Genomic DNA, 15,162 nt, shown 5'->3' on the forward strand with positions numbered 1-15,162 from the left:
TTTATAATTTTCTACATAGATGTTCATGTCATCCTTGGAAAAAATTATTTTAATTTCTTCCAAATACATATAGTTTTCATTCCTTTTTTTTTTTTTTTTGTTCTGGTGCATTAATTAGGACTTTCCCATGTGAAAAAGTAGGGGTCAGGTGTATCCTTGCCTCTTCCTAATCTTAGTGGGAAAACTTTGAGCAGCCTTTAAGTATAATGTTTGGAAACTGCCTTCTTGCTCGTTCATTTCCCTGAGCCAAGCCTTTGGAGGGCAGGGCCTCACATCCACTTCCCTTGGCCCAATCCTGACTGCAGTAGGTGTGAAAAACTGGTCGAGTGAACGGGCAAGCAGATGACTCACGTGGCACAAGGAACAGCTCAGCGTACTTGCCGTGACTTCTGAGCACATGTTAAATTAGGGTTTAGGGGGGCCGGAGCGATAGTACAGTGGGTAAGGCGTTTGCCTTGCATTTGGCCAACCCCAGCATCCCATATGGTCCCCTAAGCACCTCCAGGAGTAATCCCTGAGCCTCACTAGGTGTGACCCAAAAAGCAAAAAAAAAAAAAAAAAAAAAAATCAGGGTTCAGCAGGTCATCATGGGCTGTGATTGAAAAGCAGCCCTTTAGCCACAGGCTGGTGGTATTCAAGTCCAGCTCTGCTGCTTACTTGCTGGGTGACCTTAGGTAAGCAGTGGCACCTCTCAGTATCCCAGCTTTCACTTCTGTGAAATAGAATCATCACAGGTCCTACCCCAAGGTTGTGTGAGTCAAATGGGCGGAAACGTTAATGTGTCTGGCGCACAGGCACGTACAGGGCTGTCTGTGACTTCGGTTCAGAGGGGTCTATTTGACAGTAAAGATTAATCAAGTCCTGACTTCCAGCGTCTGGAGAAACAGACTCAGTTCCATGAAGTTCAACCTATGAACTGGAGAACCAGTGATTCCCCCTCAAAATGTGTGGTGTTGTACGTGTTTCCCTGATGTGTAAGCTGGCTCAGTGCAGGCAGGGTTAAAGTTGGAGTTTGGGGAGTTGTGGAAACTGGGTGTTCTTCCTGGGAGAAACTGGAGGAAGATGGCCAGGCGTGGCCCTGTGAAATCAGAGTCACTTTCCTACATCCCAGTGGCTGCTGTTGCGGGAAGTTCTACTTCGGGCCCTGCCTTGTATTTGATCTTTACTAACCTGTGACTTGGGCAGGTGACAACTTTTCCAAGCCTCCTGTCTTTCCTGCAGAAAGCAAGAAAAGAGTTGGATTTCCCCCTGGGACTTATTTACGAACTTTGACCTTGGGAAGCGCCTGGCATAGTTTGGGTTCATAGTAAGTGCGCATCAAACGTTATTTGCGATTAATCAGTCTTGTAGCCATTTCTGCGGCTGCTCTTATGTGTTAGGCAGTGAGGTGGGGCATGTCTGGTCCTCCACAGACCTCTCTTATGTGGGAGACGCCAACAAATGAGGCCATGTCAGTGACTGGGGATGTGGTTCAGTGGTAGTACACGGACTGTTCTCTACACGGGCTGTGATGCCCTGGATCCCATTTCTTGCAGCCCCCCAAAATAATAGAAACAAATTAGAGTGTGTCATCGCAGTGAGCCCTCAAGATGAGAACTATTGTGAATCTTGCATTAGTTCAGCAAATAGTTACAGGACTTCTACTTGCTTCAGAACTAGAGCGTGTGTGGGTGAAGGTGGTAGATGGAGCTCTGAAGAATCGAAGGCAGGGGGCTGGGAGGGGGCCGGGATAGAAGGGAACATTTTGTCTGAGATGTGAAGGATGAAGAGGCGCACCAGCCTTGCAAAGAGGTGACAAACAGAGCTGCCTAGCGATGAGGATAGCATGTGCAAAGGGCCTAGGACAGAAATGAGTCTGAATGTTGAGGAGCAGAGAGGCAGCTAGCAGGGCTTAAGTTGGGTGCCCAAGGCTTGGGTGCAGTGGGAGGGGCTTGTGGGTTTGGGGTTTGCTCCTCGATGTCGGAGGGGCTTGTGGGTTTGGGGTTTGCTCCTCGATGTAGCCTCTTAGTTCTTTTCTTCCGGAATGCATTCAAAGAGGATGCGGGGCGGGGGGGTGGGGGGGGCGTTGGAGCGATAGCACAGCGGGTAGGGCATTTGCCTTGCACGCGGCTGACCCGGGTTCTAATCCCCTGTGCATCACTGGGTGTGACCCAAAAAAACAAAGAGGATGCGGGGAACTGACTTTACCTTCTAGAAGGGTGGTAGTAAGGGGAACCAGAGACCCGGCCCTTTCCAGGCCCCTGGGAGAGACCCCCCACTCCCCAGGATAGGCTTCTCTGGCTTCTCCGAGGTTTGTTTTGTTGTCCCAAAGGTGGCCCAGCTGTATGTCATGAAGAGTTAAGCCTTAAGGGCCGTGCCTGGAGCGTGCTTTTTCCCTTCCACAGAGTGGGCAGCTGACAGCGAGCTGCCCAGGAGAAGTGCCAGGAAACAGCCCCCCTGAGCGAGCCTGCTCCTCGAGGGCTTGGCTTCACCGCCTGTACCCCTGAGACCCACTGCCATCCCCGTGCCCGGCCTTGCTCTCCCACCTGAGCGGGCCGGCATGCGAACACCCACCCAGCGTTGCCTTCCGAGCTGGGTCGAGGATGTGCCATTCAGATCTGGTCCAATTGAATTTGAAGTGCCGGATGGGAGTTCCTCTTTCCTCTTGTTTCTTGTCAGCAGTCAGGACACTTGGCTAAAGCTCCTGTTTCTCCCCTCAGCTTAGTTCTTGCGCAGGATCATGGCATCTGGCAGCCAGCCAGGCCTCAGGAGCCACAAAACAGTCTGACTGTGGGATGGGGGCTGGGGAGACGGGGAGGCGAGTGACTGGGTGCCACGAGGCATAGAATATAAGGGATTATTTGTCGCCAGAGGGTGGGACTGTGGGAGGCAGGCCATCGCAGTGGGCGCTGGTTCTTCTTGCGGGCTGGTGTGGGGTCATCCTCACCCAGCCACTCTCTGAGGGGTCCGAGAGCTTTCCCTGTAGGAGCCCCAGCATGGATATTCCTGAAGCTTCCTCTTGCTCCCACCCCTGTGTGTACCGGAGTCTCCCAGAAATCTCGTGAAAACGCAGAGTCTGACTCGGGAAAGGGGTGGTGAATCTGCACTTATGGGACAGCTGATGTTCCACACACTGCTGCCCTCAGGACCACGGCTCAAGAGTCCAGTGCCAAGCGTCTAACCTGCAGTGGTGGCTGTGTCCCCTCCACCTTCCTTGCTGTCCTCCTGTGCCCACGCCCAGGCCAGCCTCAGCACTCTCGCCCTGTGGGGCTGGATGGCGCTTTGTGGTCAGACTGCCCTTTGCATTGTAGGATACACACGGCACCCCTGGCCACCACCTGCTGGATGCTAGTGACAGCCCCCCCCCCCCATAGCAGTAGAAACATCTGTCCTCAGGCGTGGCAGTGCCTAGACTTCCCTGGGCAGCTGGGCCCACAGCTGTTCTACCCCCTCCCCTCCCCCCGTACATCTGGCTGCTTGGTTCTGAGGGGTGTCGGGATGGGATTGTTCATTCCTTACTGGGGGGCCACACCCCGACTGGGCCCTGCTAATGCTCAGGAAGCTCCCTTGACTCCCTCGCTCCGGCCCCTGTGTGGCAGGGCCAGGCAGGCACCCTTGCCAGGGTGTGAGTACCAGGCTCTGGATGGGCCCAGCTCCTGTTTGTGTACCCACCCGCCCTTCTGCTGGCTTCGAGTGTTTCTCAGACTTCTTGTTGGTTTTTGAACATTCTTTTCACTGGGGTTGGGAGTAGGGGTGGAGGGGTGCTGGGCCTGGAATTGCTCAGGGACTGTTTCTGGTTCTGTGCTCAGGGATCACTCCTGGTGCTGGTGGAGGGACCCTATGTGGTACCGGGGATCAAGTGTATTGGCTACCTTGCAAGGCAAGTGCCTTCCCCATTGTGCGCGCTCTCTCTCTCTGACCCAGAGACGTTTTAGGGGGCAGGAACCACTTTCTGTGGCTCTCAGGGATTACTCCTGGTTCAGTGCCAGGCTTGGCATTGCTCAGGGGACTGGGCAGTGCAGGAGATCCAGCCTGTGTCTTCCACAGGCAAAAGCACATGCTCGTCAGCCCTTTGCATTCTCTCTGACTCTCGGACATTTGTTATCTGGACCTGGGCAGACATGACCAGGGCCACCACGGGCTGGGGGTTGTGATAGAACTTCTTGGAGTGGGGTGTCTCTTTCATGCCTGGTGGGTGGTGGGGACTTGTTAAGTAGACCCCCAGACCTCCCACCGTCGTCCTCTTAGTATCTCTTTGGCATCCTGGGGTCAGCAGGGTTTTTTTTTTTAATTATTATTATTATTATTATTATTATTATTTTAGATTTTATTTTATTTAGGATTCTTTTTGCTTTTTGGGTCACACCCAGCAGTGCTCAAGGGTTGCTCCTCACTCTACACTCAAAAATGACTCCTAGCAGTGCTCGGGGGACCATGTGGAATGCCGGGAATCGAACCCAGATTGATGGGCAGGGTTAGCACACAGGTGTGGCTGTGGTGGGGAGCACCTGCCGAGCCTCTGAGCTCCTCTTCCCGCAGGACTGAGACATGCAGGCCATGAGACCTTGGCGGGGGGGCTTCCAGGTCTCCCCTGGGTCTCCAGGGTCTAGGGGCCTTCTCTGCCTGCCCAGCGGGAAATGGGAGTAATGGTTTCGGGGGAGGGGTGAGACAGGGGGCTGGCAGCTCTCAGGCCTGGGGGCTTGAGGCGAGTTTCTCAGGCTCGCTTGTGACCCGTGTTCCAGCAGCACCGAGCTTGATCAGTGCAGGCCATGCAGGCCATTTCCAGTCAGCAGGAGAGGGCGGAGAAGAACCCCGGGTCAGGCACCCAGCACCTCCTCAGGCTGCGTCTTGTCCGAACTACGGGGCATTGAGCGAGTGCCTCGGTCTCCTGGGTGTGGCTGCCAGCCCCTGCTTTCCATGCGGTCTCGGGAGGGCCAGGAGTTCACCTGGACAAAGTCCCTCAGGCAGTGGCAGATGCCGAGATGTGCACCCCGACTGTCCCCCCTTGACCCATCCTTGAAGATGGTGCAAGTATGGACCGTGGAGGCTTTTCAGAGTTAGGGCAGGGTGGGTGTCGGCCTCTGGAGGGCTTCAGAGCATACACTGGCACCCCAGTGTTTTGGGGGACTGAAGTGGAGAGAGAGTGTGTGGAGAATGTGGGAAGGAGCATGGTGGCTGGGGCTGATGTCCCAGGAAGAGTGTGGGGCAGGGGGGGCGGGGTGCGGAGCATGGGGGCGGATGGAGGGGGTATGCTCGGGGTCTCGGGTATTGGGTTCCGAGGTCCGAGCAGCGGCCAGGGAGCTGAGGTGCCGCTGTGTGAACACACGCTCAGACACTGTGGTGCTTGTGCTTTTCTTTTAATGCGTAACAGGAAAGGAATTCCAGCAGCACGCTGGGCCCAGGATCCCGTGGCTGCTGCTGCTGTGGGTGAGGCGCCGTTGGTATGTGAGCCAAAACAAGAGTGCATGCAGTTGAAGAGAAGTGCCAAGTTCTTAGATTGGATCAGGGGTCGGAGGCTCGGGCAGAAATGGTGCCAGTGTGTGGGGTCCTGGCTGGCCTGCCCAGGGCAGTGGGAGAGCATAGATCCCCTCCGCAGCCACTCCTGTGGATGTTGCTGAGGGGGCTTTCAGGCCTCGGGGTGATGCAGCAGCCTGGCATCAGGTGCCCTCCCTCAGAGGCTGCCAGGCAGGTGGGGAGATGTACCGAGTGTCTGCTGCTGGCAGCTTCTCCGTCTCTGCAGTGGTGGCAGGGGGCCCGCCATGAACCAGCTACACTCTTCGCACTTGGCAGCTTGATGGGATTGACCCTGCCCTCTGCAGGGCGGCCTGTCACTTGGGGCTGTCACCTCCAGTTGCAGGGGACAGATGCGTCATGAATCTATCTGGGCGGTGTGGCGGGGCCCATTGATGCCGTCACTGCACAGTGAGGAGGAGACAAGCCCCAGGGTCCGCAGGGCGCTTTCTCTCTCTGCCTGTGTCTCCATGTTGGTGTGTTTTGTGCTGATGTTGGTCATGGCCATGGAAGGGCTGCTCTAGCCTGAGGGTCTCGTCCTGGCACACGGGCACGTACCAGGCAGGGGCAGGGGACAGAGGAAATGGTTTTCTCTTCGTGGGCTTTTACCTTTCTGTGGGGCTGGAAGGAGCTCCTAGCAGCAAGGGAAGCTGGGAAGGTGTTGTTGGGCCCAGCAGGAAGCAGCGAGAGAGGCTGGGATTGAAGATAAACTCCCAAACGAGCGACTGCTGTAGGCGGGTGCCTCCAGGACCCCCTGAGTAGGTGAAGGGGTCGAGGACCCAGGAGACGAGAAACGACTTGCTGGGGTCTTCATGGAGCAACTCAGGGTTTTGAACCCTCTTCTCTCCTCTTGCAGAGCCTGCAGTCAGAACTCCTCGCCCTGTGCTGCCCAGCAGAGCCCCCCAGTCTGCGGTGATGAGCAGTGGGCTTCCCTAAGTGCCTCGGGAACACACACAGGGAGAGATTGTGCTCGCGTGCGGGAGATAACGTGTGTGTGGAGTATCAGCAGTGACCGGGTTGCCCTGTGACAGGTGAGTAGACCTTCCACCGGGGCACCAGGAATGACACGGAGAGAGGGTGGGCCCTGTGCTGAGGGCTCAGGAGACCAAAAGAGGGGCACAGCATGCTCTGGCTGGGTCCATCAAAGCTCCTTTGGCAATAAGATGAATCTGCCTCATGTTTCTGGGCAGTCCAGTGAACATCTGGCCAGAGAAGGTGTTGGGGCGCTCTCTGTCCCTCTGTTTGTCTTCAGTGTGCCAGCAGGCCAGGCCTAGGTGCGATTCTTTCTGAGTCCTCCGAAAGAGGAAGTCTCGTCCACTATGTCTTATGTCTTCCCCAGGGGAGGATCCTAACAGGGTGTGTCACTGTAATCAAAACACCACAGCCCGAGTAGCTTCATAGCAGCAGAACTTACTTTCCCTGTGCCCTGGAATCTGGAAAGTTCAAGGTCAAAACTCTGGCTAATTCACTTTCCGAGGAAACAAGCTCTTGGCAACTCCTTGCTCAGGGCATGGATTCCGCTCATGACAGGGTCCCTGATCTGCTGTTTTTTTTTTTTTTCTTTTTGGGTCACACCCGGCGATGCACAGGGGTTACTCCTGGCTTTGCACTCAGGAACCACCCCTGTCAGTGCACAGGGGACCATATGGGATGCTGGGGATCGAACCTGGGTCAGCTGCGTGCAAGGCAAATGCCCTACCCGCTGTGCTATCGCTCCAGCCCTCTGCTGTTCTGATCATGTCCCAGAGGCCCAATTTTAAATACCATCCCATTGGAAATGGGGTTTCACCATATCCACTTTGGGGGGACACAGACACTGGTTAAAGAAGGTGGTGGTCAGTGGCTGTCTCTCAGGGTGCCATGAAAGCTGGCCACAGTGAAGCTCAGCCTTGGCAGGGTGATGAGGAGCTGTGGAGCTACTCAGCCTTGGCAGCTGCATAGAGAGGAGCATTTGCAAGGGGATGGCAGAGAAGCCGGGCGCGCAGCACACATCCGCCTGTATGCATGTGCAGCCCACCAGCTCCCGTGCCATGGTTCCCCAGCAGGACCAATACAGTCCTTCTACATGCACATGATGTGAGGCAGAGTCCAGAGCAGGTGCATTCGCTGTTTGGGGGTCGGGCACCGAGAGCTGTGGCCTACCATGTGGAGGGCCCAGATGCTCTCTTATATTGCCTTTTGAATCTGGTCTGCTCGAGCTTAGCGATCAGCCCTAGCTGACCAGGCAGCCTTGGAAAAATAGTTCTGCCCCTCTGTTCGCACTTCAGTACCAGGAAGAAAAATGTTTAGCACATGGAATGATCAATCTGTAATTACGTTTTTCGGTTGGAGAGTTTTGGGGCGTGCATTTATGGAAAAACTGAATCAGGGGAGATGCCCAGGTTACTGAATCTTTTTAAATTTGTAATTTCAGTAGGCCCTCCTAAAAAGGCATTGTTCCACCAGTAGAAGCTGAGATGACTTATTTCCCTGCTCCCTGGTGAATCCTAAAGTCTTACTCTCTAGGAAAAAATTCACTTGTCTTGATGAGAAATGAAACCAGCCTAATATTAGTGAAGCATGTGAAGGTGAAATGACAGGATGTCTGGGATTTACTTTAAAATACTTTAGCAAGAGAGAAAGCAGGGAGCACGGAAACAGATGTGCACTAGATGAGGCTAATAGGGTGGAATTTTGAGTGTTGTTGAACCTGGGTCTGAGTCCGTGAAGTTCATTATATTTTGTTTAAAAAGCAAATAAAACAGCCCTTCCCACCTTCTCTCTTGAATGCACCTGCTCTTGTTCTTTTGCTCTCTCTTGCTCTCTCTCAATTTTTTTTTGGAGGGTGGGGGGAACGGGACACCTGGCAGTGCTCAGGGATTACTCCTGGCCTTGTGCTCAAGGATCACTCCTGGTGGGCTCAGGGGACCATATGGGGTACCAGGGATTGCACTCGAGATACTAACCCTCTGACCCCCATATCCAGGTGGTGGGTTAATGACAGCGAAGTGGCCCTGGGTTTCCCTTCCTCTTCACCCCAGGGACCCAGTGGAAGAATGGATGGGCTGCAAAGCAACAATTTCTCATCTCCTTCCCGGACGGGACTCATTTTTCCTTCCCTTCCTGCTTTGGAGGGGAGCTGACTTCCTCATGGCTAATTCCTGGGGAGACATTTCCTGGTGGTGGGTCTGTTGTGCCGTGAGGAGGAGGGAGCTGCTTCTCCCCTGGGAGCCGAGCTGGGCGGTGATGGCAGAAACATAACTGAGTAGTGATTCACAGTGACTGCGGGCTCCAGCCCCCCTGCTCCTCCAGCTCGAGAACCGGCCTTGCCCTTCCCTGTCGACCCCCCAGCGCCCCGAAGCCTTTGCTCCAGAAGCCCCTGTGTATTTGCCGGGGCTTACTCTAGTGCTTTCTGCACCCCCACCCCGGCCCTTGGGGAGGGGCCTTCATCTTCCATCTGGCACTGGATGAGGGTGACCCACCCAGGAACCGACTGCTGGCCCTTCCAGAAAGGTCATCGTTGAAGAATGTTCCTTCGGCAGCCACAGAGCCCCTATGTGTGCATGTGGTCGGCCATAGCTTCCGGCCATCTCACTTTTGCTGAATTCCAGCAATTTCTCATTTCCTGTAGGAAACAAAATGAGTCGGAGCGAAGTGTGAATAATGATGACAGACTTGGCAATAGGACGTTGGACATTGGGAACCTTGTCCTGAGGCTTGTCTTTGGTGCCCCTACTGCTAGGGATTCTTGGTGCAGTGTGGGCCAGAGGAAAGAGGACACGTCAGGCAGATGGCCTGGGTTCCAGTGCCACTGTCCCCACTTAGCACCCAGGCGGCCCCAGGAAAGTCACTTAGCCTCCCTGCTTCAGTTTCCTCATCTGTAAAATGAGAGCCTCTGCCTCAGACATGTAAGGGAAATAAGATGCTCTCTGGTAAAATGCGTCAAACGGTCTCTTGGATCTGGTTGCTCAGTTACGCTGATGGTGGTTCTTGTCTCCTGCTGTGGTGAGCATGCAGTGAGGATTGACACCTGCTGGTCTGCACAGGAGCAGAAATTAGACAAGAGGATTAGTATCTAAAGTCAGAAATCATCCTTCCTCCCTGGTACTCTGCAGTTGGGGGCACTAGGCTTAATGTTGCCATTGGCACATTATGTTCACCTGGTGTTTCAGACGCCTTAGAACAGAGCAGGTGAGACTTTCAAGGGGGAACCTTCCGTTCCTCTTACCACACACTGTTCTTAGAGGAAGAGGCTGGAGACCCTGAGCCGACTGCATCTACACAGAGCTGCTCTTGTAGCGGGAAAATTATGAGTAGTCTTCTTTGCCTATTTATTTCCAAGTGTTTTTTTTTTTTAATGTGAGTATAAGAGATAAGCATAAATCCCCTCAGATACAGGAAGAACCCTTAGAAGTAAAGAAAGGCAAGCTGTGGCTTCTGGCCAGGTAGGGGTGGGGGGGGCCTCCCAGAATGCCCCTGTGTGTAGATGTCTGTGGAACCTGGAAAGCCCGGCTCCTGGCCTGCCTGAGGTGGGGAAGGGGGTGGGTGTCCTGGAGCTCTGAACATCAGCTTCTGCTCACAAACTTCAGGATACCAGAGCTATGTTTTTGCCATTTGCCCTGCCATCTACCTAGCCTTGTTCTAGAACAGGCCTAGGGAAACCTTTCATTCTGCCACGGGCCATGTGGACATTTGTAACATCATTCCCTGGCCATATAGTAGGACAGGGAGAGAGGCAGAAGAGCTGCGAGTAGCCTGGGTCTGTCCCGTCATGTCCCAGGACCAGACCACTGTCTCCCGCCCTCCCCTTGAAATGAAAGAACTCGGTTCCTGCTTGACCTGACCTTGAGAAGGAGCCTCATTTTTAAGATGGGTCCGGCGGGACAACCTCGCGTACATACGGATACTTACATGTTGACTTAGGTTAGAGCCTCAAAGAGTTGACTCCTTTATTCCGGAAACTGCGACTGTTTGACTGCCGGCCTGATCTGGGCCAGGTCCCGGCGAGCAGAGCAGACGCAGCCTGCCTTGCCCTGGGGAAGAAGCCCATGAGGCACTTGGCCCGTGTTCGACGTGTTCGGGTGAAGGGCGCGGTGTTCTGCGCGGTAGATCAGGACTTCCCAGAGGCTCCCCAAGGAAGTGAGGTTTCAGTAACATCATCCTGGTGCTGCTGGAAAAAGTGAGTGTGGGGTGCATCTCCAGATAAGCCTCGCTTCCGAATGCTTCCAGCTGTGGGCAGGGAGCTCCAGATGGGCGTTGCTATGGAAGCATCTTCCAGTTCCCACTTCCTGGCTGAGTTTATTTCCCAGCTTCCCGTGCCCGTGCCAGTTCCCAGCTGTAAATACAGACATGGTGGGGTCTCTTCTTCCTGCGGGGCCCCTCCAAGCCGTGCAGAGAGAGCGGATGTGGCTGGCAGCCAGCCCGGGAGCCTCCTCCCCGCCCAAGTGCGATGTGGCCCCTGCTGGGTCCGGGTTTCTTTCCCTGCCCAGCTCTTTCTTTTGTCCCACCCTGGGACTGGGCCAGTGAAACTTGAGACCCCAGCCAGTACTGGGAGAAATGCGCTCAGGAGGACTTCCTCCACCACCCAGCTCCCCCACGAATTCAGTGTCTTTCATTCAGGTCCATGCTGTGCCGGAAACGGGGCTGTCTGTTCTCAGGGACAGTCTGTGAGGAGAGGATACACTGGGGGTGGAGACGGGGCCAACACACATCTAGGCACCTTTTGTGCTTTAGAATAATCGTGGCTGATATGTGGAGAACTTACAAAACACTTGGTAATTGCATGCTTTTTCTAACTTCTAATGGCCCGCAAAGTGTTTGTGGCTCTTCTCCCCCGTGTACCAGGAGGCCACTATTGGTGGCCAAGTTCTATCTGCAGTCACAGTTCTGCTGTGCGTGGGGCTCCCTCAGGCCTGCTGACTTGGCAGTGTAGGTGAAAGAGAGCCTTGCTCTCTGGGAGCCTGGCATGCAGGGTGAACGGCTGGGCCTGTGCACACACAGAGCCAGGGTGGCAAGGAACAGATACGACCGCAGGGAGGACATGGGGGTGAGGGAGCTTCCAGGCTGATCAGTACCGTCACCAGTGACCCACACCTCTTTTGTCCCTCCTTTCTCCCCTTCGATGGCCAGGTAATCCTCAAATCTGGTTTCCCAGGAGGCTGCAAAGTTGGCAGGGCTTATGTTCCCTTCTACCCCTGAGCTGGCATGGGGTGTCTGTGTAATGAGGGGCAGGGGGTGGGTGGGCAGGGTACAAGACCCCTGACCAGAATCCCTAGCTTTGGGGCTCCTCTCTGGTCAGGCTAACACAAGTCATGTGACCTCCCTTGAGCCTATCGCTGTGGCTGGAGGAGGGGACGGCGGTCGCTCCCACGCAAGCCACTCAGAAGGCACAGCCACCCTGTGCATTGAAACAGGACACAAAGGCCCCCAGCAGGGTCCTCTCCCGCCCCATCTCTCCGCCTTCCTGTCTTTATTCATTCTCTTGTCGCACATTCCCTCTTTTCGTCTCCGACTGGCAGAGCTGCCCATGCACAGACCTAGCCCTTTGCCTCGTGTGCCAGGCTTCCAGAGAGAGAGGCCTGGTCCTCTCAGGCCGAGAAGACATAGACTGGGCTGCCTGGAACCTGCTTTCAGTCCCGAGCCACTGAAGGGCGAGGGGTGCCCTGTGCCTTTACCACATTCCCAACGGGAGTCCCTCTGGTTGGGCCAGACACCCAAACCAGACGCACATGGCCTCATCCTGTGGGTCTCTGCTAGGCCGGCGCTCCCACCCTCGGGCAGCCCACAGCTCCTGGCCTGGCAGAGGAGCCCACCCGCTCCTAGACTACTCAGCTCATGCTTTGCGGGTAGGTGGTGGTGATGTCCACCAACCCGAGGCTGGCCCCAAGCCTGCCCTGTTAAAGGTGTAACCCGCTGGGCCCCGGGGCTGCCTTCCTGAACTTTGCTGAGGAAGGGAAGGCCGTGACGGTCTTGTAAGAAAAGCTGGAGAACAGCTTACAAGAGAGGCATGGGCCTGAGCACTTGGCCGTACAAACCTGTGAACCACCCACTCTGATGGTGAGAGAGCGCCGGAGCACTGAGAGTCCTCCCCGGGAGGGAAATGGTGCTTGCTCACAGCCCTGGGCAAGAAAGCGGCCACTCAGGGAGCCCAACCCAGACCGTGTAATTACCACTGTCTCCCCACATGGATGGCGACACACCCTGGAGAGCCCTAGTCATCACCAAGGCCACACAGATAGGCCATGGTGAGAGCTGCCATTTACCCATCAGCCATTGCTGGTGGCGCCGTGCGTGCACACACGCATGTGGGTGTGTGTGTGGGTGTGTGTGTGTGCATGAGAATCCGTTCCTCCTCTGTGTCTCCTTCTCTTCTGACACCAGATGTGGGTTTTCCACATCAAGCAATTAGCTTGCCACTGGAGATAGCATCAGATCCCATCGGATCCTGCAGACTGCACCCCTGCCCCCACCCGGTGCTTCAGACACCCTGCTAGTTCACAGCTTCCCATGACCCCCTCAAAACCCAACTCAGGAAAACATGTACGCACTAGATTATCTGTGTATTATAAAGGGCTATCACTCAGGAACAGCCAGATGGAAAAGCAAGATATGGGAAGGGGCCTGGGGCTTCCGGCCCTCCCCAGCTGGCCGCTCTCCTGGGTTTGCAGCCAGATCTCCGGCACCTGCCCCTTGGGGTTCTGTGGTGGTTTCATTACATAGGCCCAGCTGATTACAAAGCATCAGCCATTGATCGGACCCGGTCTCCTGCCCTCTCCCTTCACCCTCCACGGGGGATGAGGGGGGAGGATGTAGCTCAAAGTCCCAACCCACTAATCTTGCTTGGTTTCCCTAGCAACCCGCCCCCCCTTAGGTAAACCTTGGGGCTTTCCAAAGTCCCCTCATTAATATACACTCAGGTGTGGCTGAAAGGGCCCTGCCATGAATAACAGGACACTCCTTTCACCTTTGTGTAGCTCTGCAGCTATTTCTGGAATCGAGGACAAAAGGCCATATAATACAAAACAATAGTTGTTTCCATTGCGCCTAGGAAGTTCCCAGGGTTTGGGGAGCAAGGTGCCGGGAACACTGAGCATGTAGCATTTATGAAACCTGGTATCACATCTGGGTTTCTGTACATTACATAGCATATGTGTAGCATGAGTGTTCCTTGTTTCCCAGTGGGGAATATATTCAAGAGGACAGCAGTTCAGAAATCTCCTTCCTGTCCCTCCCCAGCACCAGGTGACACTTCTGAGGCAGGGTGGTGGTGAGTGGGAATAGAGGGGGTGGTATAGTGTGCATGTGTGCACATGCACGCACTCGCTCACTCCCGTGGCATTCACCATTCTCCAGTATGCGAGTGTGTCAGCTTTCCTTTTTCTTCCTCAGAGTGTATGGATTTAATTTCTCTTGTGCACCATTGCAGCAGCAACACACACACACACACACACACATACACACACATACACACACCCGTCTCCTCAACACACACACACCTGTCCCCTCAATCGATGGTTCTCCACTACTGTCCCGGGCCTGTCCCCACAGTCCATGGCCCTCCACTGCTGTCCCAGGCCTGTCTCTGGATGGTCACCAAGCCTACCTGCCCGATCCTGCCTACCTGCCCGCTCCCCCCTCCCTCCACCTACCTCATATCATCCCCTCTTTTTTTTTGTCTTGTTTTGGGGTCACACCCAGTGATGCTCAGGGGTTACTCCTGGTTCTGCACTCAGGAATTACTCCTGGAAGTGCTCAGGGGACCATGCAGGATGCTGGGGGTCAAACCCGGGTCAGCTGTGTGCAAGGGAAACTCCCTACCCACCATACTGTCGCTCCAGTCTCATCATTTCCACCTTGTTTGCTGTCTATAACCCTGCCAGGCCAGGCTGGGGATGGCCAGGTTGGTGGGGAGTGTCATCCTGAACCCAGCAAAGGTCTTCACTGAGCATCGCCTCCACGAGGAAAGTGGTGTAGTGAAGAGACCAGGTTTTCTGCCTGGGAGTGCTGCAGCGTGCCCGGCAGAGGGACTGTTCACCCTCTCGCCCTCATGGAGAAGGGCTCGTGGATGTCTGTTTTGTGGTGACTCCCCAACAGTCACAGGGCCCAGACTCCGACATGCAGGTCTGTGAGGATGCTGGACACTGCAAGGCAACTTCTGGGCCTCAGCGTACATGGGTGGGCTTCCAGCTGGCAACCCCAGACACAGGAGAGCAGGGGTGGGTGCCCCAACTGGGAAGTTCTTGCCCCATCCCTGTCCGCCTGTTCTGGCTCCTCCTGCAGAGGTGGGTTGGAAGGGAACGTCCTCAGGAAGTGAGCCCGGCTCTCCCGCTCCGTGCCTGGAGCACCCCGTGTCCTGGCTCCTCTGCTGGGATTCGAGCTCGGGAGGTCTGTACCCGCCCGGAGGTCTGTACCCTTTTCACTTAAGGGCCATCTGCTCCATGCGCAGCCTCTGACAGCTCTGGGATGCTGCGGGCAGAGGGGTGCCCAGGGAAACCCTGGAACTTGTCCTTCCCGAGTTTCCCGTGCCGGGAGGGCGGCAGACCTGTCATCAGACAGTGACAGAGGAGTCAGAGCTTCCCAGAGGAAGCAGGGCTGGGATGGGGCGTGTTGAGGGGGCCATGGCACCCAGAGTGGGGGGCAGGTGTCTGGCACTATGAAAAGCTTTCAAGACTAGGGGTCAGGTAGAGCTGGGAA

At 55.3% G+C, this 15,162-nt stretch overlaps 1 protein-coding gene across 3 annotated transcripts in view; it reads left to right on the forward strand.

Annotated features, from left to right (window-relative positions):
* The window catches only part of SIPA1L3 (signal induced proliferation associated 1 like 3), a 186,719-nt gene that overhangs the window by 59,971 nt on the left and 111,586 nt on the right, over window positions 1-15,162 (forward strand). For all 3 annotated transcript variants that reach the window (XM_055145449.1, XM_055145450.1, XM_055145448.1), the window contains exon 2: window positions 6,347-6,521. The gene's annotated coding sequence lies outside the window, so the exon portion shown is untranslated. The remainder of the gene's footprint in view (window positions 1-6,346; window positions 6,522-15,162) is intronic.

Source organism: Sorex araneus, chromosome 8, assembly GCF_027595985.1.
Source record: "Sorex araneus isolate mSorAra2 chromosome 8, mSorAra2.pri, whole genome shotgun sequence".
NCBI lineage: Eukaryota > Metazoa > Chordata > Mammalia > Eulipotyphla > Soricidae > Sorex > Sorex araneus.